The sequence below is a fragment of the Petaurus breviceps genome, unplaced genomic scaffold (assembly GCF_028583685.1).
Source record: "Petaurus breviceps papuanus isolate PSGF00001 unplaced genomic scaffold, PetGlider_PUasm1.0 91133, whole genome shotgun sequence".
Taxonomy (NCBI): domain Eukaryota; kingdom Metazoa; phylum Chordata; class Mammalia; order Diprotodontia; family Petauridae; genus Petaurus; species Petaurus breviceps.
Genome location: NW_027187419.1, coordinates 28805759 through 28817757, shown reverse-complemented (window position 1 = coordinate 28817757; position 11999 = coordinate 28805759).

Genomic DNA, 11999 nt, shown 5'->3' with positions numbered 1-11999 from the left:
GAGAGAGAGAGAGAGAGAGAGAGAGAGAGAGAGAGAGAGAGTTTCTAAACTGGTAGAGTTCCTCCATGATCTCCAACATTTCTCTCTACCCCCAAGGTATCATTTATAAAGTAAAACTTATTTACATTTAGTTGAAGTAACTATAAGAATATCAAACAAGGAAATGATCATAATGTGTGAAAGTAGAGATTTGAATGATTATTCTAGAATGATAATTTCCTTCCTTGACCACTTCCATCTTGAGGATTGAAAGACCTTACATCCATCAATATGAACAATATTGAAGTCTCTTCTGAGTAATAGAAGAAGGTACTTCCCTTAGGTGGGTTATGGCACTAATCATTTAAGACAGGTGGGGAACCAATGGTCTTATCTAAACAAGAGTTAACTTTGACTATCATCTTTAATCCATTTCCTTAAGAAAGCATTAGCTTTTGTTCTAACCCCTTTTCTATAGAGAAAAGTCTAGAAAGTGTTTTGGGCTAGAAAACATTTTATTTCCTAATATTTTCAGTTTAATTAAAATGGAGAGTTTTTAATATGCATCTACAATAAAAATAGCATAAGCAAGTGTGCTAAATTGAATTAACTAGATAGAAGCAAAAGGTAAACTTGTCATTTTGGGTATTGCCACGACTTGTCAGGACATGAATTATGAATGGTATATAATAATAACTTACATCCTTATTGTCTGTAAATTGCTTTCCTCACAATACAGCCTCTGAATTAGATGGTATAAGTTTTATCATTCCCATTTCACAGATGAGTATTGGAGAGGTTATGGAACTTTCTTATTGTCATAGAGATTCATGTTTAAATTAACCTTTGAACCCAGATTTCCTGATTCCAAGTTCAGTATGCTTTGAATGGCACTCCATTTAATTACTTATTTCAGTAGATCTGTGTCTTCCTTAATAAGGGCATTTTCTCCAGTGGTGCAGATTGTAAATTGTCGGTGCTTGTCTTCTGATTCAACTTTTGTCCATTTCCTTTTGTAAATGCTCCAAGAGGATTTGGCCAATGTGATGGGAATGGAGGTCCTCCTCCAAGTCTCTTAACATTTTATGGATATCAATGCAGTTTAGTTGCTTTCCATCACATTTCTCACTCTAATTATATGAAGATATATTATTCAAACAGTAGGTCAGGATTCTTTATTTTTATTTCTGACAACATTCTAGAAATCATTCTAACAGAGATGGTTTGTGAGTACTTAGCAAGGCAGGAGTTCACCATGAAACAGTCATGTCAGACGATCTTCATTTCCTTTTTGTTGCCAAGGTTACCAGATCAAGAAGAGATACAGTAGTATACTGAGATTTCAGCAAGGCATTTGACAGCATTTCTCTTGATATCCCTGTGGACAAGGTAAGGTATTTAACCTCCTTTTATCTCACTTTCTTTATCTGTAAAATGAGGGGTTGGTCTAGATGGTCTCAGATGTTTCTTACCTCTCTTCATCTATGATTCTAGGATGTGGGCCAGATACGAGTAGTCAGATGAATTCAGATCTGGTTGAATGACTGGATTCAGTGATGAATAAGCTGATGTCATCATTGAGGAAGGCTCTAGTTAGAACCCAATAGGGCTCTTTCATTGACTTTGGTTATCTGTCATTGTTATAAATGACCTGGATGAAGGTATAAGATGCATGCTTATCAAATTTTCAGTGACATGAAGGTGAGAAGGATAACTGACATGTTGGATGGTAGAATCTCGATTCAGAATAATTTCAATGGGCTGGAGCAGGAGGGGATGGGGAAGGGAATTAGCAAACCACAATGCAATGGCCAAATCTGGCCCAACCCACCTGCAGCAACTAGTTAGATGAAATTATACTCACATTCAAGCAGCTAAGTACAGGATATAGAGGTCTACATAGTATAGTTTATGTGAAAAGGACTGAGGGTTTTAGTGCACTTACAAATTCATTTTGAGTGTTATTATGAAGACAGCCAAAAAAGCTAGTGAGTTTTTAGGCTATGTTAATGGAATCATAGATTCCAGGATGAGAGAGAGTATAATCCTGATATATACTTCCCTGTTTATATTACATAAACAATTCAATTCAACTCAACAGGAATTTATAGATGATTATGTTAAAGACTGGTCCCATATTCAGCCATTTATGGAAGGTAGTATATGACTTATCTTCCTATCGTCTGATAGGTTGAATGTACATGCCAGGCTTTTTCACATAGACTATACCACATAGATGTCTTTTCCATTCCAGACTTGCACAATTGATTAACTTTTTGGGAGGGAGGCATGCCTCCCCAGGGAACTGAGGTCCTGCTTTGGGGACCACTCGTCTAGGTGAAAGATAATGGAAGCATGAAATAGAATGGCAGCCATGTGAGTATAGAGAAGGGGATGGGAGAGATATTGTGGAGATAGAGACAAAAATACTTGTCAAGTGATTGGACATGAGTCATGAGGTCCCTTCCTATTCTGAGATGCTAGGATTCAATGATTCTGTGATTTTCAAAACTATTCTGTGGACCAGGGCACAAAGTTGTCTAAAGCTAAGATGTCAAACATATGGCCCTAATACCCCTGACTGTGGCAGGAGCCAGATTAAAATGTAATGGAGAAATATTTAACAAAATCAATAAAAATAGATAATATTACATTTAAAACTAAGTCAATATTCAACCCTTAGGGATTCTTATGTATGAATTAGTGGTCTCCATTTCTATTTGAGTTGGACACAACTGATCTAAAGGGTCCTTTGAAGAAGAACCTTGAAATGATGGACACGCACACACAGCAAACCCAATCTGCTTTGCTGTCTGTTCCAGTACCCATTTGCCAAGTTCTGCTGCATCTTTCGCCCCATCTGGGGGGCATGTGAGCTGTGGCAGCTGGTGTCTGGGAACCTGCCATCTCCTTACTGCTCCACTGCCTATTTTTGTCAAAACTGTTTCCAGGCACAGAGCCCCAGGCAGGGGCCTGAACTCAGCCATGCAGGAGTTGGCTGAGTTTCTAGGGATGAGGACCCCAATAGAAACAATAGAGACTTTGCCTTCATCTTTCAGTCCTGAATCCTTCCTCTATCCCCAGCCTTTTGCCAATATAACCCCAAAGTTTAAAGTAAGAGGTGAGAGTCAGGAGAGAAGTTGCTGCCCTCTGCTCCCTTGAGCTATCTGCTGTCTTCAGCCTTGGGAGCTAAAACTGGAATTAAAAACAGGATACACAGTAAGGAACTTTCGTAACAGCTCAGATTTCTCCTTTCTTGTTCTAGATGGGTGCCTACTACTATTCTTTCATTTGGCTGCTCCTCTTGAGTTCTCCCCTTCTTTTCTTGCGTTCTGCTCCAAGCCTAACCTTTATACCTTTTCTCTTATCCATACCCACTTTGACTATTTTATTTTTTTCTCCTAGTTTCTTTTTTTTATTTATGAACTTAACAAAAATCAACCAACATAAAAATTTAAATATACTATCCAAAGAAGAATTTTTAAAGGGCTACATGTAAAACTATGAATTTCTGTTATATAAACTTCAGGGTTTTTTTTTTTAAATACATATTGAATTGAATACAGTAGTAACAAAATTTCTCTGTCTTTACTCTCTTAACTTCTTTCTGCTCTCTTTTTTACTTTTTAATGTTTCATTAAAGATTTTTTGCATTGATATCAACACAAAAGACAAAATAAACTTCAAAAACTTTAAGTATGATTTTTGTTTTCAAAATGACCAGCTAATTGATTCATCCCTTTCAGTCTGAAAGGAGTAGAAAGGATAATTGTCTCTCATAATCAGAAATTTGGATCTGGGTTGGGAGGGGAGAAAGAAGGAAGGAGACTGAAGTTTGATTGTTCTAAGCAATACAAATTATAGGCCCTTCATACTGATTTTTTAGAAAAGAAAGTATTATTTTAACATGCTTCAATGGAGAGAAAAACCATAATCATAATCCTGAATGTGAATGGGGTGAACTAGCTGACAAAATGGAGGAAGGTGACAGTACAGATTAGAAAATGAGGCCCCCACATAGACCAATATCTAACACCATATACCAAAATCAAGTGGAAATGGGTGTACAATCTAGGTATAAAGGCTGATACTGTAAGCAATCTGGGAGAGCAAGGAATAGTTTACCTGTCAAATTTATGGAGAAGGGAATATTTTATGACAAAATAAGAATAAGAGAGCATTACAAAATGCAAAATGGATAATTTTGATCACATGAAATTGAAAAGCTTCTGTACAAACAAAGCCAATGTAACCAAGATTAGGAAAGAAGCAGAAAACTGGAAAAGAATTTTTACAACCAGTGTCTCTGATAAAGGCCTCATTTCCAAAATATACAAAGAACTGTATGTTCAAATCTGTAAGAATACAAGTCATTCCCCAATTGATAAATGGTCAAAGTATATGATCAGGCAGTTTTCAGAGGATGAAATTAAAGATATCTATAAGCATATGAAAAAATGCTCTAAATTACTATTGATTAGAGCAATGCAAATCAAAACAATTCTAAGGTACCACATCTCACTGGCCAGATTGGCTAAGATGACAAAACAGGAAAATGACAAATGCTGGAGAGGATGTGGAAAAATTGGAACACTAATGCATTATTGGTAGAGTTGTGAACTGATCCAACCATTCTGGAGAGCAATCTGGAACTATGCCCAAAGGGCTATAAATAAGTGCATACCCTTTGACCCAGCAATACCACTTCTAGGTATTGTATTGTATCCCAAAGAGATCATAGAAGTGGGAGGAAGACCTGTATGTACAAAAATATTTATAGCAGCTCTTTCTGTGGTGGCAAAGAATTGGAAATCAAGAGGATGCCCATCAATTGGGGAATGGCTTAACAAGTTGTGGTATATGAATGTAATGGAATAGTATTGTGCCATAAGAAATGAGGAGCAGACAGACTTCATGATAACCTAGAGAGACTTATATAAACTGATATTGAGTGAGAAGAGCAGCACCAGGAGAAGTTTGTACACAATTACAGACACAATGTATATGTGAAAACTAACCTTGATAAATTGGACTCCTCTCAGCAAAGTAAGGTTATAAGACATCTCCAAAAAACTCATGATGGAAAGAGATATCCACATCCAGCGAAAGACCTACAGAGTCTGAATGCAGATTGAAGCAAACTACTTACTCTCTTTCTTTTTCTTGTTTTATTTTCTCTTTCCCATTGTTCATTCCATTAGTTATAATCCTTCTTTACAACCTGACTAATGTTTAATGTAAATGTATTTGTAGATCTTATATTTGACTACATGGGAGGGGGAGAAAATTTTAAACTCAAGGGATTGTGAAACTGAATATTGTAAACTAAAAATAAATTAATTAATTTTTTAAAAGCACACAAAAAAAATCAAAACCCAAGGGGAAAAAAAGAAAATGAGGCCCCCAATTTGTTATACATGGCATAAACATTTAAAACATAAGGATTGAACTTAGAGTAGAATTCATGAAACTTTAGCTGGACCCAAAAAGGAAAAGTAGTAACTGTGATTTCAGATAAAGAAAGAGCAAAAAATATTTATAGTCAAGAGAGATAAGGAGAGAAATTCTATAGCAGGACTGGAATATAATAATACCTTGAGGTATCAAGCTGAATCAGTTGAAAGTTGACAGAAAATAGATCTAAGATGGAAAATGTTATATTAAACTAAAATCATAATAAATTTTTGTGCCAATTGATACATCTGGTTTTTATTGTATTAGTTTAATTTTGTTAGTGTCTTTCAGTATATATATATATATGTATGTGTGTATATGCATATATAATATATGTATGTATATGCATATATAATATATGTATGTATATGCATATATAATATATGTATGTATATATGCATATATATACTGAATGTCAGCATGTAATTACTAGGTAGAAAAGTTAACTGATTCATAAGAAGATTTAGTAACAATTCAAGGTGACTTCAATATACTTCTCTTTAAATCAGACAAAAGTTATAGAAAGATATATAAGAAAGAACTTTAAACAGAATGTTTAAAAAGCTAGAAAAAATAGAATTTTGACAATAATTCAATGGGAATCTTAAGGATTGTACCTATTTTCAGAATCAACAGCACCTTTACAAAAATTGGTCACATTCTAGAATATGTAGAACTCATGAATTCAGAAGGACAGAAATATAAAATATATCCTTTAGAGACAATAATTATTTTAAAATAGATAATTAATAAGAAAACATGAAAAGGAAACAGATTTAAATAGAGAATAAGTAATTTTATCCTAAGGAATGAGTTAATCAAAGAATGATTTATGGAAGCAACAAATAATTATATTAATAGAAATTGATAATAATATGACAACATGCCAAAATTTGTGGGATGGAACTAAAACAAGTTTTTGAAGGAAAACTTATAATTATGAAAATGTTAAAAAATGAGAGAAGAGAAAGACCAACAAATTTAGCATTTAACTAAAAAATAAAATTAGAAAATCAACCCACTAATTAGCCTCTAAAAACCAAAAAAAATAGACAATTTAAATATAAAAATTAGACAAAACAAAATCCTATTGAGCTGATAAAATTGAGAGTTGTTTTTTTAAGTGACCAAATAAAACAGATGAACCATTAGTTAATTTGATTTTCAAGACAAAGAACAAGACCAAATTAAGTGATTTAACTATAAGGGCTTTGCTGAAGTTATAGTTATAGTGAAGGGATACCTCATTGCAAAATACCTGAGAATTACTTTAATAGAACATAAAGGGAGCATATTTCACTGTGTTATGATTATACAAAGATGACATTTATTTACATGGTACATTTTGAGGGGCACTGAAATGTTCACTTGACATACATGTATATTTGCATATAATATATTTATGCATTTATACCTAGGTATGTAAATTTATATTGTGTCTGCATGTGTGTAGGTGAGAGGTACATATATGAGATATATATGTATATATAACACTTAATACATATATACCTATGTACATATATATGCAAGTGTATATGTATGATTTGTGTGTATATATACATATACCTGTATACACATATACATGCATGTATATTATATGTGTGTAATTATTAGTTTGCCAAAGTGCCTGAAATATTTCCATCACTTTTATTCCTCTAAGTATAGGAATTTGAGGGCTATTTCTGATAAAATACATATATCATTTCTTTTGGAGGATAACACATTAAGCCATCATTATTTAGTAATACTTTAGCATAAATTAGTTTATCTCTAATTAGGCCTTGAAGGAATAGGATAAGAAGTAAGGTTTGATAGGAGGAAGAAAAGTCAGGTAAATTTTGAAAGGTGGGCCACTAGCCAGAGAAGGGTAGGCTCCTTAGAACATCACCTTGGGGGCCCTGGGGAATAGTGGCCAGAGTAAGGATGTCATTGGGAAGAGCTATGAGAAGAATCACAAGAACACCAACAGGAACACGTAAGGAATTTTTCTACTTTATAAATAAAACAATCTTAGTGAAGTCATAATGTCCCCCCAGGCAAGACCTAATATCTCTCTACTTTCTCCCCTTAGGCTAAATAATGAGAGCAAACTTTAAAGAAAAAGGACAACAGATGGTAAATGAACCCCAAGATAGCTTCATACCATGGTAAGAGAGGAATTTCACAGTTAAATATCTTGGATAGAGATTAATTTTAAATGATGGGAACATCCAAGGTGTGGCCACCCTCAATGTGAAAGCAATGTGGTATGGTAGAAAAGTTTCTGGATTTCAAATTCAGATTTCAGTCTGGATTTCAATTTGTATCTTATCTCTCCCACTTATTTCCTGTGTAACCTTGAACAAGTTACTTCCTCTCTCTAGACTTCAATTTGTCATTTATAAAATGAAGAGATTAGACTAGATCCTGAGAGTCAAACATGTGGCCTGCCCACAACACTTCCTGGTGTGACCAGACAAAATTAAAATGTGATAGGGAAATATTTTAGAAAATAAAAAATACAATAAAACACAGATGATACTACATTTTTCAAAACAGTCAATATGCCACCCTCAGGAATTCTTTGTATGGATTTGTGGCCTTGTTTCTCTTTGAATTTGACTTTGACTAGATGATTTCCAAAGTGTCTCTCTGTTCTGAATCCCATGCTTCTAAAATGCATTTGAAGTACTCTGCAAATGTCCTTTATGAAATATAAGTAGAAGTAGAGGTCATAGGAATCAATAAGATTAAGGAACTTTGTTGAAATCTGTGATTGTGGAGTTGGTTCCCTACAAAAAAGACATCACAGAGTCTTTGATGTGACCAGTCCAGTATTAGGCTTTTCGTGGCCTGTGCCCATCGCTTCAATACTCAGAAAGTCACCTTTGGTTCTAGGAGCTGCCTCCATCTCAGCTGGGCTCCGGCTACAGAGCCAAGGTTGCCCTCTGCTACTCTTATTCCCTCTGTTGTACTCCCTCCAGAGACTTCTCTATTTATAGCAGCCCTTCTTTAAGGAAAACAACCTCCCCACCATTTGGGGGCTTCTTAATTTTGTCCCAGAACTGAGTACACAGTGAATGACTTGTAATAGGAAGCACCCTAGCATACCCAGGATGGTCTGCTAGCAAGGTTCTTTGATCTGCTTTTCTAAGAAAGACTACTCAAAAAGGGGTTAACAACCCTACTTTTAATTACATTCACTAGTTCAGGGGAAAGGTCAGCACCCTGAATGTCAGAGAAAATACAAGCAGAGAAAATACAGGCAGAGAAATTAGCATAAAGCCCAACAGACAGGACTCTGATTGCCTGAATCAAAGCAATATTGCTATACACCTTACATACACAATTGGATCGAGAGAGCCTTTACATCTGAGCAGTCACTGGAGTCTGAACATATGGCCACTCAGAGTCTGGACCAGTAAATCAAACGGTCCTTCTCATAAGCAAAACCCCAAAGCAAAATACCAATTCAGCGTATGTATACACTTCTTGGAGCCAGAAGATATCACAACCCTTGTGACTCAGTGCCTAATTAGATTAGTACCAAAAGGTGTGAAAGTCTTCCTACAAGCAAGCCTCCCCTAATCAAGCTTCTTTTTTAAGCAGGTTCCTCTCCCAATGGGCTTTATGTGATTCAGGATGTATCACAGCTGGACACATATGCCTATTAATGGGTGAAGAAGATCTTCAAATTCCCTTAACATCATATGACTCAATGAGAGGAATCTATTTTGACTCATGACCTTCAGGTTACCATATTACCAGCTAGCTTTGTCAGCAAGATCCCCTTATACTGTTTCTCTCAGCTAATGCCATTTTCCTTGTGAATCTTTCATTTGGAACCCTGCCTCCCCTCCACTCCTCATCTTCCCAAACATCATCTGCTCTGAGGGAAATTATCAGCCACAAATAACACAGCGTAGTGTGTAGCACAGCCTGGCTCTGAGGAACGCTCTTCCCAGTCAATGAAGAAAGCACTAGGCTTTGAAAAACAACTTGGAGAGCAATCTCAGGCCTGCACAGCTGCAGCTGCCGCCACCTTCCATGGCAGCCACTGGGAAGGCAGCTCACAGAGTTGCTGGACGGACTGGCTCCGTTTCTTACAGGCTGTGACAGACACCTGGTCCTTCTGATTTCTCATCTTCCTTTCCCTGATGCTTTTTCTCAATATTCCTCCTCTTGCTACCCAACACCCAACCTGTTAGCTTCTCCCAACGTATTTGCCAAGTGTTTTTAGATCACAATGACTTTTCTCTAGACTTTTCTCTAGTTCAAGGGTGTGGCCTTCTAGGTCCTCAGGTGCAGTCTTTTGACTGAGTCCAAGTTTTACAAACAAATTCTTTTATTAAGGGGATTTATTCTGTGAAGTTTGGACTCAGTCAAAGGGCCCCATCTGAGGACCTAGAGGACCACATGTGGCCTCGAGGCTGTAGGTTCCCCACCTCTGCTCTAGTTGCTACTCAGTTACAGAACATGACTGAATAGTAACTTCACCAAAAGAAGAGGCCCTTTTCTCATTAACACCCCTCAGTCCAAGAGGTAGTGTGGAATAATGGTGAGAGATCTGGCCTTAGAGCCAGGTTCAGCTTGGGGCTCTGACACATACATACTAGTTATGTGGCCATGGGCAAGCCATTTAGACTCAGTGCTGTTGACAACTCTCTAAGACTGTTATGTTTTAAGGTGGGTTCTAGTCTGCATTGGTGAAGGGCATTTCCTTGTAAGGAGTTCCCTATATAGATTAAGGGAAGTAGCTAGGTGGCATAGTGGATAGAGTACCTGGAGTCAGACAGACTTGATTTCAAATCTGACCTCAGACATTTACCAGCTGTGTGAACCTGGGCAAGTTACTTAACCCTGTTTCCCTCGGTTTCTTCATACATAAAAAGAGCTAGAGAAGTAAATGGCAAACCACTCCAGTATCTTTGCCAAGAAAACCTCAACTGGGGTCATGAAGAGTCAGACATGACTGAAAACAACTAAACAACAATATAGATGAAATCATGCATTTACTACTGCCGATATACACATAGACATATATTTGTATATGCATATAAACATTTATATATGTATACATATACACATATATACTCGTGTATATATTTATGTACATATATACATACATAGAAAATCACACAAGTTGAGAAGACACAGATAGGTTGTGATCTGCACTAGTGGAGGGAGTATCCATGTCAGGGAAAGCATAGTGTTATTGAAGTATCAGAATAATCCCCAACAAGCTTCCTCAATAGCACATCTAACTATGCCACTCTCCTATTCAACAACAAACTTCCATGGCTCCTTATTGCCTCTAAGATAAACTATTACCTTCTATTTTTGACTTTTAAAACCCTTTACACTCTGCCCTAAACTTATCTTTGCATATTAGTTACACATTATTCTATTTTCCAGTTAAACTTGCCTTCCCTCTGTGCCTCACACACAGAACTCTATCTTCTTTCTCCAAGCCTAGGAGCTAGGTAGTAATGCTGGGATAGAGTGATGGGCCTGGAGTCAGAAAAACCTGAGTTCAAATTCAGCCTCAGATACTTATTAGCTGTGTGACCCTGGGCAAGTCACTTAACTTCCATTTGCCTCAGTTTCTTCAACTGTAAAATGTGTGTAATAATATCACCTTCTTCCCAGGGTAGCTGTGAGAATCAAGTGAGATGATATTTATAAAGCACTTAGCACAGTGCCTGGCTCAAGGTAAATTCTAAATTAATGCTTTTTTTCCTTCTCTCCTGAGCTTGTTTTTGTATTAGGCTACCAGTAAGCTATATCAGCAGCTAAGCCTTAGTCCCCTGTGATGATTAAGTCTCAAGGACAAAGTCAATGCATTTTAGGGGAATATTAGCCCAGCTTACATGGCAAATATTGATCCTACTACACCTTTCATCCTTCACAAGAAGGGAAAAGCTCCACCATCTACATGAAGCTTTTCCTGATCCACACCCCTCCCCCAAACTATTACTGCCTTCCCTCTCTGCCTCGTATTTAACCATCTTGTATTTATTTTATATGTATTTGTTCTGTTATTTATATAGGCACATAGTGTCTCCATCACTAGAATTTAAACTCCTTAAGAATGGGATTGTTGAATTTTTTTGTATCTGTATCTTTAGTGCCTCGAACTATTCCTGAAACATTGTAGGCTCTTAATAAATGATTGTTGATTGATTGACTGGTCTTCAAAGTGGAGGTTGGAGGTCAGCTTGTCAAGGATGTGGGAGCTGTAACTCCTACTTCTTAGAAGCAGCTAGATAATACAGTGAATAGAGCACTGGGTTTGGTGTCAGAATGAACTGAGTTCAAATTTGACCTCAAGATACTAGCTATGTGACCCTAAGCAAGTCACTTACCCTGTGTGCCTCAGTTATCTCAACTGTAAAATGAAGACAATAATAGTTCCTACTTCCCGGGGTTGTTATGAAGATAAAGCAAGATAATACCTGTAAAGTGTTCAGCTTTGTGCCTAGGATGTAGACTATATTACCTCTGAGGTCTCATCCAACTCTAAGATTTCTTGAATTCTTTACAGAACCATGGTAGATAGTTGGTGCTATCATTTCCTAGTATAAAAA